This window comes from Rhinoderma darwinii, chromosome 3 (genome assembly GCF_050947455.1).
Source record: "Rhinoderma darwinii isolate aRhiDar2 chromosome 3, aRhiDar2.hap1, whole genome shotgun sequence".
Lineage (NCBI taxonomy): Eukaryota > Metazoa > Chordata > Amphibia > Anura > Rhinodermatidae > Rhinoderma > Rhinoderma darwinii.
The window spans coordinates 415,473,260-415,497,950 of NC_134689.1; the positions used below are offsets into that span (position 1 = coordinate 415,473,260).

The 24,691-nt window shown below is 37.0% G+C and overlaps 24 non-coding genes across 24 annotated transcripts; all 24 read left to right on the plus strand.

Moving 5' to 3' along the window:
• Positions 1-1,099: 1,099 nt before the first annotated feature.
• Positions 1,100-1,171, plus strand: TRNAQ-CUG (transfer RNA glutamine (anticodon CUG)). The gene has a single exon. It is a non-coding gene; the product is annotated as a tRNA-Gln (tRNA).
• Positions 1,172-5,205: 4,034 nt separating this feature from the next.
• TRNAQ-CUG (transfer RNA glutamine (anticodon CUG)) lies at positions 5,206-5,277 on the plus strand. Its single transcript has one exon. It is a non-coding gene; the product is annotated as a tRNA-Gln (tRNA).
• Positions 5,278-7,258: 1,981 nt separating this feature from the next.
• TRNAQ-CUG (transfer RNA glutamine (anticodon CUG)) lies at positions 7,259-7,330 on the plus strand. The gene has a single exon. It is a non-coding gene; the product is annotated as a tRNA-Gln (tRNA).
• Positions 7,331-8,637: 1,307 nt separating this feature from the next.
• Positions 8,638-8,709, plus strand: TRNAQ-CUG (transfer RNA glutamine (anticodon CUG)). The gene has a single exon. It is a non-coding gene; the product is annotated as a tRNA-Gln (tRNA).
• A 1,307-nt stretch (positions 8,710-10,016) lies between these two features.
• Positions 10,017-10,088, plus strand: TRNAQ-CUG (transfer RNA glutamine (anticodon CUG)). Its single transcript has one exon. It is a non-coding gene; the product is annotated as a tRNA-Gln (tRNA).
• A 1,303-nt stretch (positions 10,089-11,391) lies between these two features.
• Positions 11,392-11,463, plus strand: TRNAQ-CUG (transfer RNA glutamine (anticodon CUG)). The gene has a single exon. It is a non-coding gene; the product is annotated as a tRNA-Gln (tRNA).
• A 1,304-nt stretch (positions 11,464-12,767) lies between these two features.
• Positions 12,768-12,839, plus strand: TRNAQ-UUG (transfer RNA glutamine (anticodon UUG)). The gene has a single exon. It is a non-coding gene; the product is annotated as a tRNA-Gln (tRNA).
• Positions 12,840-13,456: 617 nt separating this feature from the next.
• Positions 13,457-13,528, plus strand: TRNAQ-UUG (transfer RNA glutamine (anticodon UUG)). The gene has a single exon. It is a non-coding gene; the product is annotated as a tRNA-Gln (tRNA).
• Positions 13,529-14,145: 617 nt separating this feature from the next.
• TRNAQ-UUG (transfer RNA glutamine (anticodon UUG)) lies at positions 14,146-14,217 on the plus strand. The gene has a single exon. It is a non-coding gene; the product is annotated as a tRNA-Gln (tRNA).
• Positions 14,218-14,834: 617 nt separating this feature from the next.
• Positions 14,835-14,906, plus strand: TRNAQ-UUG (transfer RNA glutamine (anticodon UUG)). Its single transcript has one exon. It is a non-coding gene; the product is annotated as a tRNA-Gln (tRNA).
• A 617-nt stretch (positions 14,907-15,523) lies between these two features.
• TRNAQ-UUG (transfer RNA glutamine (anticodon UUG)) lies at positions 15,524-15,595 on the plus strand. Its single transcript has one exon. It is a non-coding gene; the product is annotated as a tRNA-Gln (tRNA).
• Positions 15,596-16,212: 617 nt separating this feature from the next.
• Positions 16,213-16,284, plus strand: TRNAQ-UUG (transfer RNA glutamine (anticodon UUG)). The gene has a single exon. It is a non-coding gene; the product is annotated as a tRNA-Gln (tRNA).
• A 617-nt stretch (positions 16,285-16,901) lies between these two features.
• Positions 16,902-16,973, plus strand: TRNAQ-UUG (transfer RNA glutamine (anticodon UUG)). The gene has a single exon. It is a non-coding gene; the product is annotated as a tRNA-Gln (tRNA).
• A 617-nt stretch (positions 16,974-17,590) lies between these two features.
• TRNAQ-UUG (transfer RNA glutamine (anticodon UUG)) lies at positions 17,591-17,662 on the plus strand. Its single transcript has one exon. It is a non-coding gene; the product is annotated as a tRNA-Gln (tRNA).
• Positions 17,663-18,279: 617 nt separating this feature from the next.
• TRNAQ-UUG (transfer RNA glutamine (anticodon UUG)) lies at positions 18,280-18,351 on the plus strand. The gene has a single exon. It is a non-coding gene; the product is annotated as a tRNA-Gln (tRNA).
• Positions 18,352-18,906: 555 nt separating this feature from the next.
• Positions 18,907-18,978, plus strand: TRNAQ-UUG (transfer RNA glutamine (anticodon UUG)). The gene has a single exon. It is a non-coding gene; the product is annotated as a tRNA-Gln (tRNA).
• A 555-nt stretch (positions 18,979-19,533) lies between these two features.
• On the plus strand, positions 19,534-19,605 carry TRNAQ-UUG (transfer RNA glutamine (anticodon UUG)). The gene has a single exon. It is a non-coding gene; the product is annotated as a tRNA-Gln (tRNA).
• A 617-nt stretch (positions 19,606-20,222) lies between these two features.
• TRNAQ-UUG (transfer RNA glutamine (anticodon UUG)) lies at positions 20,223-20,294 on the plus strand. Its single transcript has one exon. It is a non-coding gene; the product is annotated as a tRNA-Gln (tRNA).
• Positions 20,295-20,911: 617 nt separating this feature from the next.
• Positions 20,912-20,983, plus strand: TRNAQ-UUG (transfer RNA glutamine (anticodon UUG)). Its single transcript has one exon. It is a non-coding gene; the product is annotated as a tRNA-Gln (tRNA).
• A 555-nt stretch (positions 20,984-21,538) lies between these two features.
• Positions 21,539-21,610, plus strand: TRNAQ-UUG (transfer RNA glutamine (anticodon UUG)). The gene has a single exon. It is a non-coding gene; the product is annotated as a tRNA-Gln (tRNA).
• A 555-nt stretch (positions 21,611-22,165) lies between these two features.
• TRNAQ-UUG (transfer RNA glutamine (anticodon UUG)) lies at positions 22,166-22,237 on the plus strand. The gene has a single exon. It is a non-coding gene; the product is annotated as a tRNA-Gln (tRNA).
• Positions 22,238-22,792: 555 nt separating this feature from the next.
• On the plus strand, positions 22,793-22,864 carry TRNAQ-UUG (transfer RNA glutamine (anticodon UUG)). Its single transcript has one exon. It is a non-coding gene; the product is annotated as a tRNA-Gln (tRNA).
• A 555-nt stretch (positions 22,865-23,419) lies between these two features.
• TRNAQ-UUG (transfer RNA glutamine (anticodon UUG)) lies at positions 23,420-23,491 on the plus strand. Its single transcript has one exon. It is a non-coding gene; the product is annotated as a tRNA-Gln (tRNA).
• Positions 23,492-24,046: 555 nt separating this feature from the next.
• On the plus strand, positions 24,047-24,118 carry TRNAQ-UUG (transfer RNA glutamine (anticodon UUG)). Its single transcript has one exon. It is a non-coding gene; the product is annotated as a tRNA-Gln (tRNA).
• Positions 24,119-24,691: the final 573 nt, after the last annotated feature.

Sequence of the window (24,691 nt, forward strand, 5' to 3'; positions counted from 1 at the left end):
ACTGGCTCTACTTCCAGCTCGTAGTGTGTTCAGTACAGACAGACCTTGGAAATTAGTATTATCCACATTCTAGATTATCCAAATGGAAACTAATTTACAGTCTTTTTGCCTTGGCAGTAGCTGCCTGACACTGGTTACAACAGTTAAGTTTTCAGTCAACTGAAATTCATAATTTCATTTCTCAGTTTTTTCCCATTGAGTTGTTAATAGTATTTTCCCTTTCCAAATGCAGGGTTCTAGCTTTTGTTATATAACCGCAATAGAAAATAATTGTACATCTTGGTGATCATGCAGGCACAGAAGCTATGCCCTATTGATTATTGTGGGAGGTCGATTTTGAATGATAGCCGACGTGTTATTGTAATTACACGTACTGCCTGGTTAGTAGAAATATCCAGACTGCACTCTATTGTCATGGGTTCAATGGTGTAATGGTTAGCACTCTGAATCCAGCAATCCGAGTTCAACTCTTGGTGGGACCTTGCCACAGTTTAATTCCTTCTGAGTGTAATCCTTTTTCAATGAGGTATTGTATTGATAGTTATTGTTGTACGCCATAAACACGATTTAACAACAAAAAAAATGTGATAATATTCTCTCGTAGAGATAATTAAACCAATGTAATTGAGGGCACATAAAATTAACACATTTAAAGAGTATTTTTATGGCATGTAATGCAAACACTGGCTCTACTTCCAGCTCGTAGTGTGTTCAGTACAGACAGACCTTGGAAATTAGTATTATCCACATTGTAGATTATCCAAATGGAAACTAATTTACAGTCTTTTTGCCTTGGCAGTAGCTGCCTGACACTGGTTACAACAGTTAAGTTTTCAGTCAACTGAAATTCATAATTTCATTTCCCAGTTTTTTCCCATTGAGTTGTTAAGAGTATTTTCCCTTTCCAAATACAGGGTTCTAGCTTTTGTTATATAACCGCAATAGAAAATAATTGTACATCTTGGTGATCATGCAGGCACAGAAGCTATGCCCTCTTGATTATTGTGGGAGGTCGATTTTGAATGATAGCCGACCTGTTATTGTAATTACACGTACTGCCTGTTTAGTAGAAATATCCAAACTGCACTCTATTGTCAAGGGTTCCATGGTGTAATGGTTAGCACTCTGGACTCTGAATCCAGCAATCCGAGTTCAACTCTCGGTGGGACCTTGCCACAGTATAATTCCTTCTGAGTGTAATCCTTTTTCAATGAGGTATTGTATTGATAGTAATTGTTGTACGCCATAAACATGATTTAACAACAAATAAAAAGTGATAATATTCTCTCGTAGAGATAATTAAACCAATGTAATTGAGGGCATATGAAATTAACAAATTTAAAGAGTGTTTTTATGGCATGTAATGCAAACACTGGCTCTACTTCCAGCTCGTAGTGTGTTCAGTACAGACAGACCTTGGAAATTAGTATTATCCACATTGTACATTATCCAAATGGAAACTAATTTACAGTCTTTTTGCCTTGGCAGTAGCTGCCTGACACTGGTTACAACAGTTAAGTTTTCAGTCAACTGAAATTCATAATTTCATTTCTCAGTTTTTTCCCATTGAGTTGTTAATAGTATTTTCCCTTTCCAAATGCAGGGTTCTAGCTTTTGTTATATAACCGCAATAGAAAATAATTGTACATCTTGGTGATCATGCAGGCACAGAAGCTATGCCCTCTTGATTATTGTGGGAGGTCGATTTTGAATGATAGCCGACCTGTTATTGTAATTACACGTACTGCCTGTTTAGTAGAAATATCCAAACTGCACTCTATTGTTAAGGGTTCCATGGTGTAATGGTTAGCACTCTGGACTCTGTATCCAGCAATCTGAGTTCAACTCTCGGTGGGACCTTGCCACAGTTTAATTCCTTCTGAGTGTAATCCTTTTTCAATGAGGTATTGTATTGATAGTGATTGTTGTACGCCATAAACACGATTTAACAACAAAAATAATGTGAAAATATTCTCTCGTAGAGATAATTAAACTAATGTAATTGAGGGCATATAAAATTAACAAATTTAAAGAGTCTTTTTATGGCATGTAATGCAAACACTGGCTCTACTTCCAGCTCGTAGTGTGTTCAGTACAGACAGACCTTGTAAATTAGTATTATCCACATTGTAGATTATCCAAATGGAAACTAATTTACAGTTTTGTTGCCTTGGCAGTAGCTGCCTGACACTGGTTACAACAGTTAAGTTTTCAGTCAACTGAAATTCATAATTTCATTTCTCAGTTTTTTCCCATTGAGTTGTTAATAGTATTTTCCCTTTCCAAATGCAGGGTTCTAGCTTTTGTTATATAACCGCAATAGAAAATAATTGTACATCTTGGTGATCATGCAGGCACAGAAGCTATGCCCTCTTGATTATTGTGGGAGGTCGATTTTGAATGATAGCCGACCTGTTATTGTAATTACACGTACTGCCTGTTTAGTAGAAATATCCAAACTGCACTCTGTTGTCAAGGGTTCCATGGTGTAATGGTTAGCACTCTGAATCTAGCAATCCGAGTTCAACTCTCGGTGGGACCTTGCCACAGTTTAATTCCTTCTGAGTGTAATCTTTTTTCAATGAGGTATTGTATTGATAGTGATTGTTGTACGCCATAAACACGATTTAACAACAAACAAAATTTGATAATATCCTCTCGTAGAGATAATTAAACCAATGTAATTGAGGGCATATAAAATTAACAAATTTAAAGAGTCTTTTTATGGCATGTAATGCAAACACTGGCTCTACTTCCAGCTCGTAGTGTGTTCAGTACAGACAGACCTTGGAAATTAGTATTATCCACATTGTAGATTATCCAAATGGAAACTAATTTACAGTCTTTTTGCCTTGGCAGTAGCTGCCTGACACTGGTTACAACAGTTAAGTTTTCAGTCAACTGAAATTCATAATTTCATTTCTCAGTTTTTTCCCATTGAGTTGTTAATAGTATTTTCCCTTTCCAAATGCAGGGTTCTAGCTTTTGTTATATAACCGCAATAGAAAATAATTGTACATCTTGGTGATCATGCAGGCACAGAAGCTATGCCCTCTTGATTATTGTGGGAGGTCGATTTTGAATGATAGCCGACCTGTTATTGTAATTACACGTACTGCCTGTTTAGTAGAAATATCCAAACTGCACTCTGTTGTCAACGGTTCCATGTTGTAATGGTTAGCACTCTGAATCTAGCAATCCGAGTTCAACTCTCGGTGGGACCTTGCCACAGTTTAATTCCTTCTGAGTGTAATCCTTTTTCAATGAGGTATTGAATTGATAGTGATTGTTGTACGCCATAAACACGATTTAACAACAAACAAAATGTGATAATATCCTCTCGTAGAGATAATTAAACCAATGTAATTGAGGGCATATAAAATTAACAAATTTAAAGAGTCTTTTTATGGCATGTAATGCAAACACTGGCTCTACTTCCAGCTCGTAGTGTGTTCAGTACAGACAGACCTTGGAAATTAGTATTATCCACATTGTAGATTATCCAAATGGAAACTAATTTACAGTCTTTTTGCCTTGGCAGTAGCTGCCTGACACTGGTTACAACAGTTAAGTTTTCAGTCAACTGAAATTCATAATTTCATTTCTCAGTTTTTTCCCATTGAGTTGTTAATAGTATTTTCCCTTTCCAAATGCAGGGTTCTAGCTTTTGTTATATAACCGCAATAGAAAATAATTGTACATCTTGGTGATCATGCAGGCACAGAAGCTATGCCCTCTTGATTATTGTGGGAGGTCGATTTTGAATGTTAGCCGACGTGTTATTGTAATTACACGTACTGCCTGTTTAGTAAAAATATCCAAACTGCACTCTATTGTCAAGGGTTCCATGGTGTAATGGTTAGCACTCTGAATCCAGCAATCCGAGTTCAACTCTCGGTGGGACCTTGCCACAGTTTAATTCATTCTGAGTGTAATCCTTTTTTAATGAGGTATTGTATTGATAGTGATTGTTGTACGCCATAAACACGATTTAACAACAAAAAAAAAGTGATAATATTCTCTCGTAGAGATAATTAAACCAATGTAATTGAGGGCATATGAAATTAACAAATTTAAAGAGTCTTTTTATGGCATGTAATGCAAACACTGACTCTACTTCCAGCTCGTAGTGTGTTCAGTACAGACAGACCTTGGAAATTAGTATTATCCACATTGTAGATCATCCAAATGGAAACTAATTTACAGTCTTTTTGCCTTGGCAGTAGCTGCCTGACACTGGTTACAACAGTTAAGTTTTCAGTCAACTGAAATTCATAATTTAATTTCCCAGTTTTTTCCCATTGAGTTGTTAATAGTATTTTCCCTTTCCAAATGCAGGGTTCTAGCTTTTGTTATATATCCGCAATAGAAAATAATTGTACATCTTGGTGATCATGCAGGCACAGAAGCTATGCCCTCTTGATTATTGTGGGAGGTCGATTTTGAATGATAGCCGACGTGTTATTGTAATTAAACGTACTGCCTGTTTAGTAGAAATATCCAAACTGCACTCTATTGTCAAGGGTTCCATGGTGTAATGGTTAGCACTCTGAATCCAGCAATCCGAGTTCAACTCTTGGTGGGACCTTGCCACAGTTTAATTCCTTCTGAGTGTAATCCTTTTTCAATGAGGTATTGTATTGATAGTTATTGTTGTACGCCATAAACACAATTTAACATAAAAAAAAATGTGATAATATTCTCTCGTAGAGATAATTAAACCAATGTAAATGAGGGCATATAAAATTAACAAATTTAAAGAGTATTTTTATGGCATGTAATGCAAACACTGGCTCTACTTCCAGCTCGTAGTGTGTTCAGTACAGACAGACCTTTGAAATTAGTATTATCCACATTGTAGATTATCCAAATGGAAATTAATTTACAGTCTTTTTGCCTTGGCAGTAGCTGCCTGACACTGGTTACAACAGTTAAGTTTTCAGTCAACTGAAATTCATAATTTCATTTCCCAGTTTTTTCCCATTGAGTTGTTAATAGTATTTTCCCTTTCCAAATGCAGGGTTCTAGCTTTTGTTATATAACCGCAATAGAAAATAATTGTACATCTTGGTGATCATGCAGGCACAGAAGCTATGCCCTCTTGATTATTGTGGGAGGTCGATTTTGAATGATAGCCGACCTGTTATTGTAATTACACGTACTGCCTGTTTAGTAGAAATATCCAAACTGCACTCTATTGTTAAGGGTTCCATGGTGTAATGGTTAGCACTCTGGACTCTGTATCCAGCAATCCGAGTTCAACTCTCGGTGGGACCTTGCCACAGTTTAATTCCTTCTGAGTGTAATCCTTTTTCAATGAGGTATTGTATTGATAGTGATTGTTGTACGCCATAAACACGATTTAACAACAAAAATAATGTGATAATATTCTCTCGTAGAGATAATTAAACTAATGTAATTCAGGGCATATAAAATTAACAAATTTAAAGAGTCTTTTTATGGCATGTAATGCAAACACTGGCTCTACTTCCAGCTCGTAGTGTGTTCAGTACAGACAGACCTTGTAAATTAGTATTATCCACATTGTAGATTATCCAAATGGAAACTAATTTACAGTCTTGTTGCCTTGGCAGTAGCTGCCTGACACTGGTTACAACAGTTAAGTTTTCAGTCAACTGAAATTCATAATTTCATTTCTCAGTTTTTTCCCATTGAGTTGTTAATAGTATTTTCCCTTTCCAAATGCAGGGTTCTAGCTTTTGTTATATAACCGCAATAGAAAATAATTGTACATCTTGGTGATCATGCAGGCACAGAAGCTATGCCCTCTTGATTATTGTGGGAGGTCGATTTTGAATGATAGCCGACCTGTTATTGTAATTACACGTACTGCCTGTTTAGTAGAAATATCTAAACTGCACTCTGTTGTCAAGGGTTCCATGGTGTAATGGTTAGCACTCTGAATCTAGCAATCCGAGTTCAACTCTCGGTGGGACCTTGCCACAGTTTAATTCCTTCTGAGTGTAATCTTTTTTCAATGAGGTATTGTATTGATAGTGATTGTTGTACGCCATAAACACGATTTAACAACAAACAAAATGTGATAATATCCTCTCGTAGAGATAATTAAACCAATGTAATTGAGGGCATATAAAATTAACAAATTTAAAGAGTCTTTTTATGGCATGTAATGCAAACACTGGCTCTACTTCCAGCTCGTAGTGTGTTCAGTACAGACAGACCTTGGAAATTAGTATTATCCACATTGTAGATTATCCAAATGGAAACTAATTTACAGTCTTTTTGCCTTGGCAGTAGCTGCCTGACACTGGTTACAACAGTTAAGTTTTCAGTCAACTGAAATTCATAATTTCATTTCTCAGTTTTTTCCCATTGAGTTGTTAATAGTATTTTCCCTTTCCAAATGCAGGGTTCTAGCTTTTGTTATATAACCGCAATAGAAAATAATTGTACATCTTGGTGATCATGCAGGCACAGAAGCTATGCCCTCTTGATTATTGTGGGAGGTCGATTTTGAATGATAGCCGACCTGTTATTGTAATTACACGTACTGCCTGTTTAGTAGAAATATCCAAACTGCACTCTGTTGTCAACGGTTCCATGGTGTAATGGTTAGCACTCTGAATCTAGCAATCCGAGTTCAACTCTCGGTGGGACCTTGCCACAGTTTAATTCCTTCTGAGTGTAATCCTTTTTCAATGAGGTATTGAATTGATAGTGATTGTTGTACGCCATAAACACGATTTAACAACAAACAAAATGTGATAATATCCTCTCGTAGAGATAATTAAACCAATGTAATTGAGGGCATATAAAATTAACAAATTTAAAGAGTCTTTTTATGGCATGTAATGCAAACACTGGCTCTACTTCCAGCTCGTAGGGTGTTCAGTACAGACAGACCTTGGAAATTAGTATTATCCACATTGTAGATTATCCAAATGGAAACTAATTTACAGTCTTTTTGCCTTGGCATTAGCTGCCTGACACTGGTTACAACAGTTAAGTTTTCAGTCAACTGAAATTCATAATTTCATTTCTCAGTTTTTTCCCATTGAGTTGTTAATAGTATTTTCCCTTTCCAAATGCAGGGTTCTAGCTTTTGTTATATAACCGCAATAGAAAATAATTGTACATCTTGGTGATCATGCAGGCACAGAAGCTATGCCCTCTTGATTATTGTGGGAGGTCGATTTTGAATGATAGCCGACCTGTTATTGTAATTACACGTACTGCCTGTTTAGTAGAAATATCCAAACTGCACTCTATTGTCAAGGGTTCCATGGTGTAATGGTTAGCACTCTGGACTCTGAATCCAGCAATCCGAGTTCAACTCTCGGTGGGACCTTGCCACAGTTTAATTCCTTTTGAGTGTAATCCTTTTTCAATGAGGTATTGTATTGATAGTGATTGTTGTACGCCATAAACACGATTTAACAACAAGAAAAAAAGTGATAATATTCTCTCGTAGAGATAATTAAACCAATGTAATTGAGGGCATATAAAATGAACAAATTTAAAGAGTCTTTTTATGGCATGTAATGCAAACACTGGCTCTACTTCCAGCTCGTAGTGTGTTCAGTACAGACAGACCTTGGAAATTAGTATTATCCACATTGTAGATTATCCAAATGGAAACTAATTTACAGTCTTTTTGCCTTGGCAGTAGCTGCCTGACACTGGTTACAACAGTTAAGTTTTCAGTCAACTGAAATTCATAATTTCATTTCCCAGTTTTTTCCCATTGAGTTGTTAATAGTATTTTCCCTTTCCAAATGCAGGGTTCTAGCTTTTGTTATATAACCGTAATAGAAAATAATTGTACATCTTGGTGATCATGCAGGCACAGAAGCTATGCCCTCTTGATTATTGTGGGAGGTCGATTTTGAATGATAGCCGACCTGTTATTGTAATTACACGTACTGCCTGTTTAGTAGAAATATCCAAACTGCACTCTATTGTCAAGGGTTCCATGGTGTAATGATTAGCACTCTGGACTCGGAATGCAGCAATCCGAGTTCAACTCTCGGTGGGACCTTGCCACAGTTTAATTCCTTTTGAGCGTAATCCTTTTTCAATGAGGTATTGTATTGATAGTGATTGTTGTACGCCATAAACACGATTTAACAACAAAAAAAATGTGATAATATTCTCTCGTAGAGATAATTAAACCAATGTAATTGAGGGCATATAAAATTAACAAATTTAAAGAGTCTTTTTATGGCATGTAATGCAAACACTGGCTCTACTTCCAGCCCGTAGTGTGTTCAGTACAGACAGACCTTGGAAATTAGTATTATCCACATTGTAGATTATCCAAATGGAAACTAATTTACAGTCTTTTTGCCTTGGCAGTAGCTGCCTGACACTGTTTACAACAGTTAAGTTTTCAGTCAACTGAAATTCATAATTTCATTTCCCAGTTTTTTCCCATTGAGTTGTTAATAGTATTTTCCCTTTCCAAATGCAGGGTTCTAGGTTTTGTTATATAACCGCAATAGAAAATAATTGTACATCTTGGTGATCATGCAGGCACAGAAGCTATGCCCTCTTGATTATTGTGGGAGGTCGATTTTGAATGATAGCCGACCTGTTATTGTAATTACACGTACTGCCTGTTTAGTAGAAATATCCAAACTGCACTCTATTTTCAAGGGTTCCATGGTGTAATGGTTAGCACTCTGGACTCTGAATCCAGCAATCCGAGTTCAACTCTCGGTGGGACCTTGCCACAGTTTAATTCCATTTGAGTGTAATCCTTTTTCAATGAGGTATTGTATTGATAGTGATTGTTGTACGCCATAAACACGATTTAACAACAAAAAAAATGTGATAATATTCTCTCGTAGAGATAATTAAACCAATGTAATTGAGGGCATATAAAATTAACAAATTTAAAGAGTCTTTTTATGGCATGTAATGCAAACACTGGCTCCACTTCCAGCTCGTAGTGTGTTCAGTACAGACAGACCTTGGAAATTAGTATTATCCACATTGTAGATTATCCAAATGGAAACTAATTTACAGTCTTTTTGCCTTGGCAGTAGCTGCCTGACACTGGTTACAACAGTTAAGTTTTCAGTCAACTGAAATTCATAATTTCATTTCCTAGTTTTTTCCCATTGAGTTGTTAATAGTATTTTCCCTTTCCAAATGCAGGGTTCTAGGTTTTGTTATATAACCGCAATAGAAAATAATTGTACATCTTGGTGATCATGCAGGCACAGAAGCTATGCCCTCTTGATTATTGTGGGAGGTCGATTTTGTAAGATAGCCGACCTGTTATTGTAATTACACGTACTGCCTGTTTAGTAGAAATATCCAAACTGAACCCTATTGTCAAAGGTTCCATGGTGTAATGGTTAGCACTCTGGACTCTGAATCCAGCTATCCAAGTTCAACTCTCGGTGGGATCTTGCCACAGTTTAATTCCTTCTGAGTGTAATCCTTTTTCAATGAGGTATTGTATTTATAGTGATTGCTGTACGCCATAAACACGATTTAACAACAAAACAAATGTGATAATATTCTCTCGTAGAGATAATTAAACCAATGTAATTGAGGGCATATAAAGTTAACAAATTTAAAGAGTCTTTTTATGGCATGTTATTGCAAACACTGGCTCTACTTCCAGCTCGTAGTGTGTTCAGTACAGACAGACCTTGGAAATGAGTATTATCCACATTGTAGATTATTCAAAAGGAAACTAATTTACAGTCTTTTTGCCTTGGCAGTAGCTGCCTGACACTGGTTACAACAGTTAAGTTTTCAGTCAACGGAAATTCATAATTTCATTTCCCAGTTTTTTCCCATTGAGTTGTTAATAGTATTTTCCCTTTCCAAATGCAGGTTTCTAGCTTTTGTTATATAACCACAATAGAAAATAATTGTACATCTTGGTGATCATGCAGGCACAGAAGCTCTGCCCTCTTGATTATTGTGGGAGGTCGATTTTGAATGATAGCCGACATGTTATTGTAATTACACGTACTGCCTGTTTAGTAGAAATATCCAAACTGCACTCTATTGTCAAGGGTTCCATGGTGTAATGGTTAGCACTCTGGACTCTGAATCCAGCAATCTGAGTTCAACTCTCAGTGGGACCTTGCCACAGTTTAATTCCTTCTGAGTGTAATCCTTTTTCAATGAGGTATTGATAGTGATTGTTGTACGCCATAAACACGATTTAACAACAAAAAAAATTTGATAATATTCTCTCGTAGAGATAATTAAACCAATGTAATTGAGGGCATATAAAATTAACAAATTTAAAGAGTCTTTTTATGGCATGTTATTGCAAACACTGGCTCTACTTCCAGCTCGTAGGGTGTTCAGTACAGACAGACCTTGGAAATTAGTATGATCCACATTGTAGATTATCCAAATGGAAACTAATTTACAGTCTTTTTGGCTTGGCAGTAGCTGCCTGACACTGGTTACTACCCTTAACTTTTCAGTCAACTGAAATTCATAAATTAATTTCCCAGTTTTTTCCCATTGAGTTGGTAATAGTATTTTCCCTTTCCAAATGCAGGGTTCTAGGTTTTGTTATATAACCGCAATAGAAAATAATTGTACATCTTGGTGATCATGCAGGCACAGAAGCTATGCCCTCTTGATTATTGTGGGAGGTCGATTTTGTAAGATAGCCGACCTGTTATTGTAATTACACGTACTGCCTGTTTAGTAGAAATATCCAAACTGAACCCTATTGTCAAAGGTTCCATGGTGTAATGGTTAGCACTCTGGACTCTGAATCCAGCTATCCAAGTTCAACTCTCGGTGGGATCTTGCCACAGTTTAATTCCTTCTGAGTGTAATCCTTTTTCAATGAGGTATTGTATTTATAGTGATTGCTGTACGCCATAAACACGATTTAACAACAAAACAAATGTGATAATATTCTCTCGTAGAGATAATTAAACCAATGTAATTGAGGGCATATAAAGTTAACAAATTTAAAGAGTCTTTTTATGGCATGTTATTGCAAACACTGGCTCTACTTCCAGCTCGTAGTGTGTTCAGTACAGACAGACCTTGGAAATGAGTATTATCCACATTGTAGATTATTCAAAAGGAAACTAATTTACAGTCTTTTTGCCTTGGCAGTAGCTGCCTGACACTGGTTACAACAGTTAAGTTTTCAGTCAACGGAAATTCATAATTTCATTTCCCAGTTTTTTCCCATTGAGTTGTTAATAGTATTTTCCCTTTCCAAATGCAGGTTTCTAGCTTTTGTTATATAACCACAATAGAAAATAATTGTACATCTTGGTGATCATGCAGGCACAGAAGCTATGCCCTCTTGATTATTGTGGGAGGTCGATTTTGAATGATAGCCGACATGTTATTGTAATTACACGTACTGCCTGTTTAGTAGAAATATCCAAACTGCACTCTATTGTCAAGGGTTCCATGGTGTAATGGTTAGCACTCTGGACTCTGAATCCAGCAATCTGAGTTCAACTCTCAGTGGGACCTTGCCACAGTTTAATTCCTTCTGAGTGTAATCCTTTTTCAATGAGGTATTGATAGTGATTGTTGTACGCCATAAACACGATTTAACAACAAAAAAAATTTGATAATATTCTCTCGTAGAGATAATTAAACCAATGTAATTGAGGGCATATAAAATTAACAAATTTAAAGAGTCTTTTTATGGCATGTTATTGCAAACACTGGCTCTACTTCCAGCTCGTAGGGTGTTCAGTACAGACAGACCTTGGAAATTAGTATGATCCACATTGTAGATTATCCAAATGGAAACTAATTTACAGTCTTTTTGGCTTGGCAGTAGCTGCCTGACACTGGTTACTACCCTTAACTTTTCAGTCAACTGAAATTCATAAATTAATTTCCCAGTTTTTTCCCATTGAGTTGGTAATAGTATTTTCCCTTTCTAAATGCAGGGTTCTAGCTTTTGTTATATAACCGCAATAGAAAATAATTGTACATCTTGGTGATCATGCAGGCACAGAAGCTATGCCCTCTTGATTATTGTGGGAGGTCGACTTTGATTGATAGCCGACCCTTTATTGTAATTACACGTACTGCCTGTTTAGTAGAAATATCCAAACCTCACTCTATCGTCAAGGGTTCCATGGTGTAATGGTTAGCACTCTGGACTTTGAATCCAGCAATCCGAGATTAACTCTCGGTGGGACCTTGCCACAGTTTACTTCCTTCTGACTGTAGTACCTTTTCAATGAGGTATTGTATTGATAGTGCTTGTTGTACGCCATTAACACGATTTAGCAACACAAATGTTTTTTTATAATATTCTCTTGTAGAGATAATTAAACGAATGGAATTGAGGGCATATAAAATCAACAAATTTAAAGGGTCTTTTTATGGCATGTAATGCAAACACTGGCTCTACTTGCAGCTCGTAGGGTGTTCAGTACAGACAGACCTTGGAAATTAGTATGATCCACATTGTAGATTATCCAAATGGAAACTAATTTACAGTCTTTCTGCCTTGGCAGTAGCTGCCTGACACTGGTTACTACCGTTAACTTTTCAGTCAACTGAAATTCATAAATTTATTTCCCAGTTTTTTCCCATTGAGTTGGTAATAGTATTTTCCCTTTCTAAATGCAGGGTTCTAGCTTTTGTTATATAACCGCAATAGAAAATAATTGTACATCTTGTTGATCATGCAGGCACAGAAGCTATGCCCTCTTGATTATTGTGGGAGGTCGACTTTGATTGATAGCCGACCCTTTATTGTAATTACACATACTGCCTGTTTAGTAGAAATATCCAAACCTCACTCTATTGTCAAGGGTTCCATGGTGTAATGGTTAGCACTCTGGACTTTGAATCCAGCAATCCAAGTTCAACTCTCGGTGGGACCTTGCCACAGTTTACTTCCTTCTGAGTTTAGTACCTTTTCAATGAGTATTGTATTGATAGTGCTTGTTGTACGCCATAAACACGATTTAGCAACACAAATGTTTTTTATAATATTCTCTCGTAGAGATAATTAAACGAATGGAATTGAGGGCATATAAAATCAACAAATTTAAAGGGTCTTTTTATGGCATGTAATGCAAACACTGGCTCTACTTGCAGCTCGTAGGGTGTTCAGTACAGACAGACCTTGGAAATTAGTATGATCCACATTGTAGATTATCCAAATGGAAACTAATTTACAGTCTTTTTGCCTTGGCAGTAGCTGCCTGACACTGGTTACTACCCTTAACTTTTCAGTCAACTGAAATTCATAAATTTATTTCCCAGTTTTTTCCCATTGAGTTGGTAATAGTATTTTCCCTTTCTAAATGCAGGGTTCTAGCTTTTGTTATATAACCGCAATAGAAAATAATTGTACATCTTGGTGATCATGCAGGCACAGAAGCTATGCCCTCTTGATTATTGTGGGAGGTCGACTTTGATTGATAGCCGACCCTTTATTGTAATTACACATACTGCCTGTTTAGTAGAAATATCCAAACCTCACTCTATTGTCAAGGGTTCCATGGTGTAATGGTTAGCACTCTGGACTTTGAATCCAGCAATCCAAGTTCAACTCTCGGTGGGACCTTGCCACAGTTTACTTCCTTCTGAGTTTAGTACCTTTTCAATGAGTATTGTATTGATAGTGCTTGTTGTACGCCATAAACACGATTTAGCAACACAAATGTTTTTTATAATATTCTCTCGTAGAGATAATTAAACGAATGGAATTGAGGGCATATAAAATCAACAAATTTAAAGGGTCTTTTTATGGCATGTAATGCAAACACTGGCTCTACTTGCAGCTCGTAGGGTGTTCAGTACAGACAGACCTTGGAAATTAGTATGATCCACATTGTAGATTATCCAAATGGAAACTAATTTACAGTCTTTTTGCCTTGGCAGTAGCTGCCTGACACTGGTTACTACCCTTAACTTTTCAGTCAACTGAAATTCATAAATTTATTTCCCAGTTTTTTCCCATTGAGTTGGTAATAGTATTTTCCCTTTCTAAATGCAGGGTTCTAGCTTTTGTTATATAACCGCAATAGAAAATAATTGTACATCTTGGTGATCATGCAGGCACAGAAGCTATGCCCTCTTGATTATTGTGGGAGGTCGACTTTGATTGATAGCCGACCCTTTATTGTAATTACACATACTGCCTGTTTAGTAGAAATATCCAAACCTCACTCTATTGTCAAGGGTTCCATGGTGTAATGGTTAGCACTCTGGACTTTGAATCCAGCAATCCGAGTTCAACTCTCGGTGGGACCTTGCCACAGTTTACTTCCTTCTGAGTGTAGTACCTTTTCAATGAGTATTGTATTGATAGTGCTTGTTGTACGCCATAAACACGATTTAGCAACACAAATGTTTTTTATAATATTCTCTCATAGAGATAATTAAACGAATGGAATTGAGGGCATATAAAATCAACAAATTTAAAGGGTCTTTTTATGGCATGTAATGCAAACACTGGCTCTACTTGCAGCTCGTAGGGTGTTCAGTACAGACAGACCTTGGAAATTAGTATGATCCACATTGTAGATTATCCAAATGGAAACTAATTTACAGTCTTTTTGCCTTGGCAGTAGCTGCCTGACACTGGTTACTACCCTTAACTTTTCAGTCAACTGAAATTCATAAATTTATTTCCCAGTTTTTTCCCATTGAGTTGGTAATAGTATTTTCCCTTTCTAAATGCAGGGTTCTAGCTTTTGTTATATAACCGCAATAGAAAATAATTGTACATCTTGGTGATCATGCAGGCACAGAAGCTATGCCCTCTTGATTATTGTGGGAGGTCGACTTTGATTGATAGCCGACCCTTTATTGTAATTACACGTACTGCCTGTTTAGTAGAAATATCCAAACCTCCTTCTATTGTCAAGGGTTCCATGGTGTAATGGTTAGCACTCTGGACTTTGAATCCAGCAATCCGAGTTCAACTCTCGGTGGGACCTTGCCACAGTTTACTTCCTTCTGAGTTTAGTACCTTTTCAATGAGTATTGTATTGATAGTGCTTGTTGTACGCCATAAACACGATTTAGCAACACAAATGTTTTTTATAATATTCTCTCGTAGAGATAATTAAACGAATGGAATTGAGGGCATATAAAATCAACAAATTTAAAGGGTCTTTTTATGGCATGTAATGCAAACACTGGCTCTACTTGCAGCTCGTAGGGTGTTCAGTACAGACAGACCTTGGAAATTAGTATGATCCACATTGTAGATTATCCAAATGGAAACTAATTTACAGTCTTTTTGCCTTGGCAGTAGCTGCCTGACACTGGTTACTACCCTTAACTTTTCAGTCAACTGAAATTCATAAATTTATTTCCCAGTTTTTTCCCATTGAGTTGGTAATAGTATTTTCCCTTTCTAAATGCAGGGTTCTAGCTTTTGTTATATAACCGCAATAGAAAATAATTGTACATCTTGGTGATCATGCAGGCACAGAAGCTATGCCCTCTTGATTATTGTGGGAGGTCGACTTTGATTGATAGCCGACCCTTTATTGTAATTACACGTACTGCCTGTTTAGTAGAAATATCCAAACCTCCTTCTATTGTCAAGGGTTCCATGGTGTAATGGTTAGCACTCTGGACTTTGAATCCAGCAATCCGAGTTCAACTCTCGGTGGGACCTTGCCACAGTTTACTTCCTTCTGAGTGTAGTAACTTTTCAATGAGTATTGTATTGATAGTGCTTGTTGTACGCCATAAACACGATTTAGCAACACAAATGTTTTTTATAATATTCTCTCGTAGAGATAATTAAACGAATGGAATTGAGGGCATATAAAATCAACAAATTTAAAGGGTCTTTTTATGGCATGTAATGCAAACACTGGCTCTACTTCCAGCTCGTAGGGTGTTCAGTACAGACAGACCTTGGAAATTAGTATGATCCACATTGTAGATTATCCAAATGGAAACTAATTTACAGTCTTTTTGCCTTGGCAGTAGCTGCCTGACACTGGTTACTACCCTTAACTTTTCAGTCAACTGAAATTCATAAATTTATTTCCCAGTTTTTTCCCATTGAGTTGGTAATAGTATTTTCCCTTTCTAAATGCAGGGTTCTAGCTTTTGTTATATAACCGCAATAGAAAATAATTGTACATCTTGGTGATCATGCAGGCACAGAAGCTATGCCCTCTTGATTATTGTGTGAGGTTGACTTTGATTGATAGCCGACCCTTTATTGTAATTACACGTACTGCCTGTTTAGTAGAAATATCCAAACCTCCTTCTATTGTCAAGGGTTCCATGGTGTAATGGTTAGCACTCTGGACTTTGAATCCAGCAATCCGAGTTCAACTCTCGGTGGTACCTTGCCACAGTTTACTTCCTTCTCAGTGTAGTACCTTTTCAATGAGTATTGTATTGATAGTGCTTGTTGTACGCCATAAACACGATTTAGCAACACAAATGTTTTTTATAATATTCTCTCGTAGAGATAATTAAACAAATGGAATTGAGGGCATATAAAATCAACAAATTTAAAGGGTCTTTTTATGGCATGTAATGCAAACACTGGCTCTACTTGCAGCTCGTAGGGTGTTCAGTACAGACAGACCTTGGAAATTAGTATGATCCACATTGTAGATTATCCAAATGGAAACTAATTTACAGTCTTTTTGCCTTGGCAGTAGCTGCCTGACACTGGTTACTACCCTTAACTTTTCAGTCAACTGAAATTCATAAATTTATTTCCCAGTTTTTTCCCATTGAGTTGGTAATAGTATTTTCCCTTTCTAAATGCAGGGTTCTAGCTTTTGTTATATAACCGCAATAGAAAATAATTGTACATCTTGGTGATCATGCAGGCACAGAAGCTATGCCCTCTTGATTATTGTGGGAGGTCGACTTTGATTGATAGCCGACCCTTTATTGTAATTACACGTACTGCCTGTTTAGTAGAAATATCCAAACCTCCTTCTATTGTCAAGGGTTCCATGGTGTAATGGTTATCACTCTGGACTTTGAATCCAGCAATCCGAGTTCAACTCTCGGTGGGACCTTGCCACAGTTTACTTCCTTCTGAGTGTAGTACCTTTTCAATGAGTATTGTATTGATAGTGCTTGTTGTACGCCATAAACACGATTTAGCAACACAAATGTTTTTTATAATATTCTCTCGTAGAGATAATTAAACGAATGGAATTGAGGGCATATAAAATCAACAAATTTAAAGGGTCTTTTTATGGCATGTAATGCAAACACTGGCTCTACTTGCAGCTCGTAGGGTGTTCAGTACAGACAGACCTTGGAAATTAGTATGATCCACATTGTACATTATCCAAATGGAAACTAATTTACAGTCTTTCTGCCTTGGCAGTAGCTGCCTGACACTGGTTACTACCGTTAACTTTTCAGTCAACTGAAATTCATAAATTTATTTCCCAGTTTTTTCCCATTGAGTTGGTAATAGTATTTTCCCTTTCTAAATGCAGGGTTCTAGCTTTTGTTATATAACCGCAATAGAAAATAATTGTACATCTTGGTGATCATGCAGGCACAGAAGCTATGCCCTCTTGATTATTGTGGGAGGTCGACTTTGATTGATAGCCGACCCTTTATTGTAATTACACGTACTGCCTGTTTAGTAGAAATATCCAAACCTCCCTCTATTGTCAAGGGTTCCATGGTGTAATGGTTATCACTCTGGACTTTGAATCCAGCAATCCGAGTTCAACTCTCGGTGGGACCTTGCCACAGTTTACTTCTTTCTGAGTGTAGTACCTTTTCAATGAGTATTGTATTGATAGTGCTTGTTGTACGCCATAAACACGATTTAGCAACACAAATGTTTTTTATAATATTCTCTCGTAGAGATAATTAAACGAATGGAATTGAGGGCATATAAAATCAACAAATTTAAAGGGTCTTTTTATGGCATGTAATGCAAACACTGGCTCTACTTCCAGCTCGTAGGGTGTTCAGTACAGACAGACCTTGGAAATTAGTATGATCCACATTGTAGATTATCCAAATGGAAACTAATTTACAGTCTTTTTGCCTTGGCAGTAGCTGCCTGACACTGGTTACTACCCTTAACTTTTCAGTCAACTGAAATTCATAAATTTATTTCCCAGTTTTTTCCCATTGAGTTGGTAATAGTATTTTCCCTTTCTAAATGCAGGGTTCTAGCTTTTGTTATATAACCGCAATAGAAAATAATTGTACATCTTGGTGATCATGCAGTCACAGAAGCTATGCCCTCTTGATTATTGTGGGAGGTCGACTTTGATTGATAGCCGACCCTTTATTGTAATTACACGTACTGCCTGTTTAGTAGAAATATCCAAACCTCCCTCTATTGTCAAGGGTTCCATGGTGTAATGGTTATCACTCTGGACTTTGAATCCAGCAATCCGAGTTCAACTCTCGGTGGGACCTTGTTGTACGCCATAAACACGATTTAGCAACACAAATGTTTTTTATAATATTCTCTCGTAGAGATAATTAAACGAATGGAATTGAGGGCATATAAAATCAACAAATTTAAAGGGTCTTTTTATGGCATGTAATGCAAACACTGGCTCTACTTCCAGCTCGTAGGGTGTTCAGTACAGACAGACCTTGGAAATTAGTATGATCCACATTGTAGATTATCCAAATGGAAACTAATTTACAGTCTTTTTGCCTTGGCAGTAGCTGCCTGACACTGGTTACTACCCTTAACTTTTCAGTCAACTGAAATTCATAAATTTATTTCCCAGTTTTTTCCCATTGAGTTGGTAATAGTATTTTCCCTTTCTAAATGCAGGGTTCTAGCTTTTGTTATATAACCGCAATAGAAAATAATTGTACATCTTGGTGATCATGCAGTCACAGAAGCTATGCCCTCTTGATTATTGTGGGAGGTCGACTTTGATTGATAGCCGACCCTTTATTGTAATTACACGTACTGCCTGTTTAGTAGAAATATCCAAACCTCCCTCTATTGTCAAGGGTTCCATGGTGTAATGGTTATCACTCTGGACTTTGAATCCAGCAATCCGAGTTCAACTCTCGGTGGGACCTTGTTGTACGCCATAAACACGATTTAGCAACACAAATGTTTTTTATAATATTCTCTCGTAGAGATAATTAAACGAATGGAATTGAGGGCATATAAAATCAACAAATTTAAAGGGTCTTTTTATGGCATGTAATGCAAACACTGGCTCTACTTCCAGCTCGTAGGGTGTTCAGTACAGACAGACCTTGGAAATTAGTATGATCCACATTGTAGATTATCCAAATGGAAACTAATTTACAGTCTTTTTGCCTTGGCAGTAGCTGCCTGACACTGGTTACTACCCTTAACTTTTCAGTCAACTGAAATTCATAAATTTATTTCCCAGTTTTTTCCCATTGAGTTGGTAATAGTATTTTCCCTTTCTAAATGCAGGGTTCTAGCTTTTGTTATATAACCGCAATAGAAAATAATTGTACATCTTGGTGATCATGCAGGCACAGAAGCTATGCCCTCTTGATTATTGTGGGAGGTCGACTTTGATTGATAGCCGACCCTTTATTGTAATTACACATACTGCCTGTTTAGTAGAAATATCCAAACCTCACTCTATTGTCAAGGGTTCCATGGTGTAATGGTTAGCACTCTGGACTTTGAATCCAGCAATCCGAGTTCAACTCTCGGTGGGACCTTGCCACAGTTTACTTCCTTCTGAGTGTAGTACCTTTTCAATGAGTATTGTATTGATAGTGCTTGTTGTACGCCATAAACACGATTTAGCAACACAAATGTTTTTTATAATATTCTCTCGTAGAGATAATTAAACGAATGGAATTGAGGGCATATAAAATCAACAAATTTAAAGGGTCTTTTTATGGCATGTAATGCAAACACTGGCTCTACTTGCAGCTCGTAGGGTGTTCAGTACAGACAGACCTTGGAAATTAGTATGATCCACATTGTACATTATCCAAATGGAAACTAATTTACAGTCTTTCTGCCTTGGCAGTAGCTGCCTGACACTGGTTACTACCGTTAACTTTTCAGTCAACTGAAATTCATAAATTTATTTCCCAGTTTTTTCCCATTGAGTTGGTAATAGTATTTTCCCTTTCTAAATGCAGGGTTCTAGCTTTTGTTATATAACCGCAATAGAAAATAATTGTACATCTTGGTGATCATGCAGGCACAGAAGCTATGCCCTCTTGATTATTGTGGGAGGTCGACTTTGATTGATAGCCGACCCTTTATTGTAATTACACGTACTGCCTGTTTAGTAGAAATATCCAAACCTCCCTCTATTGTCAAGGGTTCCATGGTGTAATGGTTATCACTCTGGACTTTGAATCCAGCAATCCGAGTTCAACTCTCGGTGGGACCTTGCCACAGTTTACTTCTTTCTGAGTGTAGTACCTTTTCAATGAGTATTGTATTGATAGTGCTTGTTGTACGCCAAAAACACGATTTAGCAACACAAATGTTTTTTATAATATTCTCTCGTAGAGATAATTAAACGAATGGAATTGAGGGCATATAAAATCAACAAATTTAAAGGGTCTTTTTATGGCATGTAATGCAAACACTGGCTCTACTTCCAGCTCGTAGGGTGTTCAGTACAGACAGACCTTGGAAATTAGTATGATCCACATTGTAGATTATCCAAATGGAAACTAATTTACAGTCTTTTTGCCTTGGCAGTAGCTGCCTGACACTGGTTACTACCCTTAACTTTTCAGTCAACTGAAATTCATAAATTTATTTCCCAGTTTTTTCCCATTGAGTTGGTAATAGTATTTTCCCTTTCTAAATGCAGGGTTCTAGCTTTTGTTATATAACCGCAATAGAAAATAATTGTACATCTTGGTGATCATGCAGTCACAGAAGCTATGCCCTCTTGATTATTGTGGGAGGTCGACTTTGATTGATAGCCGACCCTTTATTGTAATTACACGTACTGCCTGTTTAGTAGAAATATCCAAACCTCCCTCTATTGTCAAGGGTTCCATGGTGTAATGGTTATCACTCTGGACTTTGAATCCAGCAATCCGAGTTCAACTCTCGGTGGGACCTTGTTGTACGCCATAAACACGATTTAGCAACACAAATGTTTTTTATAATATTCTCTCGTAGAGATAATTAAACGAATGGAATTGAGGGCATATAAAATCAACAAATTTAAAGGGTCTTTTTATGGCATGTAATGCAAACACTGGCTCTACTTCCAGCTCGTAGGGTGTTCAGTACAGACAGACCTTGGAAATTAGTATGATCCACATTGTAGATTATCCAAATGGAAACTAATTTACAGTCTTTTTGCCTTGGCAGTAGCTGCCTGACACTGGTTACTACCCTTAACTTTTCAGTCAACTGAAATTCATAAATTTATTTCCCAGTTTTTTCCCATTGAGTTGGTAATAGTATTTTCCCTTTCTAAATGCAGGGTTCTAGCTTTTGTTATATAACCGCAATAGAAAATAATTGTACATCTTGGTGATCATGCAGTCACAGAAGCTATGCCCTCTTGATTATTGTGGGAGGTCGACTTTGATTGATAGCCGACCCTTTATTGTAATTACACGTACTGCCTGTTTAGTAGAAATATCCAAACCTCCCTCTATTGTCAAGGGTTCCATGGTGTAATGGTTATCACTCTGGACTTTGAATCCAGCAATCCGAGTTCAACTCTCGGTGGGACCTTGTTGTACGCCATAAACACGATTTAGCAACACAAATGTTTTTTATAATATTCTCTCGTAGAGATAATTAAACGAATGGAATTGAGGGCATATAAAATCAACAAATTTAAAGGGTCTTTTTATGGCATGTAATGCAAACACTGGCTCTACTTCCAGCTCGTAGGGTGTTCAGTACAGACAGACCTTGGAAATTAGTATGATCCACATTGTAGATTATCCAAATGGAAACTAATTTACAGTCTTTTTGCCTTGGCAGTAGCTGCCTGACACTGGTTACTACCCTTAACTTTTCAGTCAACTGAAATTCATAAATTTATTTCCCAGTTTTTTCCCATTGAGTTGGTAATAGTATTTTCCCTTTCTAAATGCAGGGTTCTAGCTTTTGTTATATAACCGCAATAGAAAATAATTGTACATCTTGGTGATCATGCAGGCACAGAAGCTATGCCCTCTTGATTATTGTGTGAGGTTGACTTTGATTGATAGCCGACCCTTTATTGTAATTACACGTACTGCCTGTTTAGTAGAAATATCCAAACCTCCTTCTATTGTCAAGGGTTCCATGGTGTAATGGTTATCACTCTGGACTTTGAATCCAGCAATCCGAGTTCAACTCTCGGTGGGACCTTGTTGTACGCCATAAACACGATTTAGCAACACAAATGTTTTTTATAATATTCTCTCGTAGAGATAATTAAACGAATGGAATTGAGGGCATATAAAATCAACAAATTTAAAGGGTCTTTTTATGGCATGTAATGCAAACACTGGCTCTACTTCCAGCTCGTAGGGTGTTCAGTACAGACAGACCTTGGAAATTAGTATGATCCACATTGTAGATTATCCAAATGGAAACTAATTTACAGTCTTTTTGCCTTGGCAGTAGCTGCCTGACACTGGTTACTACCCTTAACTTTTCAGTCAACTGAAATTCATAAATTTATTTCCCAGTTTTTTCCCATTGAGTTGGTAATAGTATTTTCCCTTTCTAAATGCAGGGTTCTAGCTTTTGTTATATAACCGCAATAGAAAATAATTGTACATCTTGGTGATCATGCAGTCACAGAAGCTATGCCCTCTTGATTATTGTGGGAGGTCGACTTTGATTGATAGCCGACCCTTTATTGTAATTACACGTACTGCCTGTTTAGTAGAAATATCCAAACCTCCCTCTATTGTCAAGGGTTCCATGGTGTAATGGTTATCACTCTGGACTTTGAATCCAGCAATCCGAGTTCAACTCTCGGTGGGACCTTGTTGTACGCCATAAACACGATTTAGCAACACAAATGTTTTTTATAATATTCTCTCGTAGAGATAATTAAACGAATGGAATTGAGGGCATATAAAATCAACAAATTTAAAGGGTCTTTTTATGGCATGTAATGCAAACACTGGCTCTACTTCCAGCTCGTAGGGTGTTCAGTACAGACAGACCTTGGAAATTAGTATGATCCACATTGTAGATTATCCAAATGGAAACTAATTTACAGTCTTTTTGCCTTGGCAGTAGCTGCCTGACACTGGTTACTACCCTTAACTTTTCAGTCAACTGAAATTCATAAATTTATTTCCCAGTTTTTTCCCATTGAGTTGGTAATAGTATTTTCCCTTTCTAAATGCAGGGTTCTAGCTTTTGTTATATAACCGCAATAGAAAATAATTGTACATCTTGGTGATCATGCAGGCACAGAAGCTATGCCCTCTTGATTATTGTGTGAGGTTGACTTTGATTGATAGCCGACCCTTTATTGTAATTACACGTACTGCCTGTTTAGTAGAAATATCCAAACCTCCTTCTATTGTCAAGGGTTCCATGGTGTAATGGTTATCACTCTGGACTTTGAATCCAGCAATCCGAGTTCAACTCTCGGTGGGACCTTGTTGTACGCCATAAACACGATTTAGCAACACAAATGTTTTTTATAATATTCTCTCGTAGAGATAATTAAACGAATGGAATTGAGGGCATATAAAATCAACAAATTTAAAGGGTCTTTTTATGGCATGTAATGCAAACACTGGCTCTACTTCCAGCTCGTAGGGTGTTCAGTACAGACAGACCTTGGAAATTAGTATGATCCACATTGTAGATTATCCAAATGGAAACTAATTTACAGTCTTTTTGCCTTGGCAGTAGCTGCCTGACACTGGTTACTACCCTTAACTTTTCAGTCAACTGAAATTCATAAATTTATTTCCCAGTTTTTTCCCATTGAGTTGGTAATAGTATTTTCCCTTTCTAAATGCAGGGTTCTAGCTTTTGTTATATAACCGCAATAGAAAATAATTGTACATCTTGGTGATCATGCAGGCACAGAAGCTATGCCCTCTTGATTATTGTGTGAGGTTGACTTTGATTGATAGCCGACCCTTTATTGTAATTACACGTACTGCCTGTTTAGTAGAAATATCCAAACCTCCTTCTATTGTCAAGGGTTCCATGGTGTAATGGTTAGCACTCTGGACTTTGAATCCAGCAATCCGAGTTCAACTCTCGGTGGTACCTTGCCACAGTTTACTTCCTTCTCAGTGTAGTACCTTTTCAATGAGTATTGTATTGATAGTGCTTGTTGTACGCCATAAACACGATTTAGCAACACAAATGTTTTTTATAATATTCTCTCGTAGAGATAATTAAACAAATGGAATTGAGGGCATATAAAATCAACAAATTTAAAGGGTCTTTTTATGGCATGTAATGCAAACACTGGCTCTACTTGCAGCTCGTAGGGTGTTCAGTACAGACAGACCTTGGAAATTAGTATGATCCACATTGTAGATTATCCAAATGGAAACTAATTTACAGTCTTTTTGCCTTGGCAGTAGCTGCCTGACACTGGTTACTACCCTTAACTTTTCAGTCAACTGAAATTCATAAATTTATTTCCCAGTTTTTTCCCATTGAGTTGGTAATAGTATTTTCCCTTTCTAAATGCAGGGTTCTAGCTTTTGTTATATAACCGCAATAGAAAATAATTGTACATCTTGGTGATCATGCAGGCACAGAAGCTATGCCCTCTTGATTATTGTGGGAGGTCGACTTTGATTGATAGCCGACCCTTTATTGTAATTACACGTA